The sequence below is a fragment of the Triticum dicoccoides genome, chromosome 2A (assembly GCF_002162155.2).
Source record: "Triticum dicoccoides isolate Atlit2015 ecotype Zavitan chromosome 2A, WEW_v2.0, whole genome shotgun sequence".
Classification (NCBI taxonomy): domain Eukaryota; kingdom Viridiplantae; phylum Streptophyta; class Magnoliopsida; order Poales; family Poaceae; genus Triticum; species Triticum dicoccoides.
Genome location: NC_041382.1, coordinates 679,434,298 through 679,436,609, shown reverse-complemented (window position 1 = coordinate 679,436,609; position 2,312 = coordinate 679,434,298). Strand labels below are relative to the sequence as shown.

The following is a 2,312-nucleotide window of genomic DNA, read 5'->3' as shown; positions in this document are numbered from 1 at the left end:
CTTAGGGGGACGCACGAGGCTTCAGTAGGACCACATGGAGCTTAGGAACCCTACAAGGAGAACCAGAGTTTGGCAAAGGAGGCGATCAAGGCACGGTGATTGTCATCGGAGTCGGGGGCGACGTTATGTGCATCGGCAATTCAGGGCCTCCAACGTAGATTATTTCGCCATAATTTACTATGATGGCAAGGCGGACCGCCTAGACATGGTGGTTTGTTCAGCGAGGTCGTTGGCCACATGTACGAGAGTTGACACTTGGGGCGGCATGAAGCGGGCTCCATCCGTGTTCTCTCTACAAGACAAGAGAGTTGTTGAGTCTCGAGAGAGAAGCAGGGTACACCGAGGAGGACCAAATGGTGCAAGGAGGAGGAGGTGAGGAGGGCTATGCCAGCAGCAAGGTCCAACATACGAACGGTCTCAATGTGTTCCAAGGACGATTGTGTCGTACTTGTTGCACAAATCACAACGCTAGGGGCAGGGATTGAAATGGGGTGACTTGGCGACCACATGGAGTTGGAGGCAAGCATGAGGGCCTCTCCAACACTGACCCTCCAATCGGACACCGCATCCGTTCATGAACCGGTGAGAACCAGTCCACGGGCAGCCGGCCATTCAATCATAGTTGCATACAATTCAAAGCAAATTTCAACAAGCCATTTTTTCTTTTGCAAACCGGATGATTTTCATATAAACAAGAGCACATTCGTTACATTTTGATATTTTTCAGTAAAAAAGGCGACCCGACCTAAACCAAGCCTATGGCAGCACCCGTCCTCCATGTCCCTGTTGTTCCCTTCTGGCGATCGCTGAGTGCATCTCACCGTATCCACAAGCGGCGGCGATGAGACCCGTGAAGTGAAGGTGCGGTCGTCGACAAGGAAGAATAGGACATGGGAGACGGACCGGCCCTCTTTGGACTTGAGACCCCAGTGCCTCACGCGCACTACTCCTCGATGCAAAATATTAATATGTAGCAATAAATCTCCATTCTTTGCAACAACTCACCGAGGAAATGGCAATTTTTGCAACATGCAGATCATCAAAAGTAATGCATGTAACCTCACAAAAACACTTTGGAGCATGAATCAAATCAACTGGAACAGACAATCGAAATCGTGGGTATGTCGTCAAGAATTCTCGCATGCTACTGCTACGTGTTATTCATCACCAACAAACTGAAGAGACTAAGACTCTGCCAATAACAATACCGTGATACAGAATGAAGCCAAAATCCAGATGCAAAATTAACTAGCACAACGAGCCCATACAAATCTCCACCCGGACAGCACAAATACTACAATAGAAATAACCATGATCAACTATGAGCAGCTCTGAGTGAGTAGATCATCGTGGGATTTCCTGGTGTTGGCAGTAGGAACTTGTGATCAGAAGCACATGTCGAGCAGGCAGCAGCAGCAAATAGCAGCACAACTGCAAATGAAAACGGACCACGTCAGATTAGAAGAAATCAAAACAGAAAGCAATGGGAAGATGGCGCGTAGTCTCGACGATCTAGTGGCTTATATATCACGGCTCAGAATGTAATGACGTACGTACCATCCTTTCCAGAAGCCGTCGCCTCCGCGGTCCTGCGAGTCCTGCGGCGGGGCTTGCTGCTGGTAGTTAGCGGCGACAGGCGGCGGCGCGCCGTACCCTGGAGGCGGGTAGGCCTCCTGGCCCGGCGGCGGGTACGCGGTGCCCGGTGGCGGGTAGCTCATGGTCGACGCCGCGGTCGATTTCACAGAGACAATAGAACTACTGAAGCAGGGCTGGTGATGCTACGAGGCGCTCTCTGCTCTCGACTTTGAGATGTTCTTCTATCGGAGCATTGCCCTTTATATAGCGAACACGACGAGCTGACGAGGCAGCATACGCTCGTAATATAGTCCTATTATTAGGATTACTTAGGCGCGTTATCCTAAGGCGGTTGCGCACATCCAAAATTTTGAAAGAGAATACATTGGTAGTCCACCTGGGCACGGCGACGGCGGATTATTTTTCTCTTCTTCGTCTGGCAAAAACGCGTTGTTGAAGGCGTCACTGAGAAGGAGAAGCATCGGACATCGGTCCACGTTTGCGGGCACGCAGCGACCGTTGATCTGCATGGTGGTGTACGTACTGCTGCACATTGGTCTGCTGGCTGCTTCCCATTTGGACGTCTGCTGGGCCTCGCTTCCATCGGGTTCGTCGCCGCCCTTTCGAACTGCTCCACCGTTGAGATGCGCCGCGCGGAGAAGTTCCAAGCGAATCGGGTTCCGTAGTTGGTGAGGGTTGATATTGCTACAAGATTGTTTGTTTTTCTAATGTGGTGC

General features: G+C 51.0%; 1 long non-coding RNA gene across 1 annotated transcript; it reads right to left on the bottom strand.

The window, feature by feature from the left end:
* Positions 1 to 1,122: 1,122 nt before the first annotated feature.
* On the bottom strand, positions 1,123 to 1,819 carry LOC119351849. The gene is made up of 2 exons (XR_005170080.1): positions 1,558 to 1,819; positions 1,123 to 1,431 (listed from the first exon to the last, which is right to left on the bottom strand). It is a non-coding gene; the product is annotated as an uncharacterized LOC119351849 (long non-coding RNA).
* Between the last annotated feature and the right edge of the window lie 493 nt (positions 1,820 to 2,312).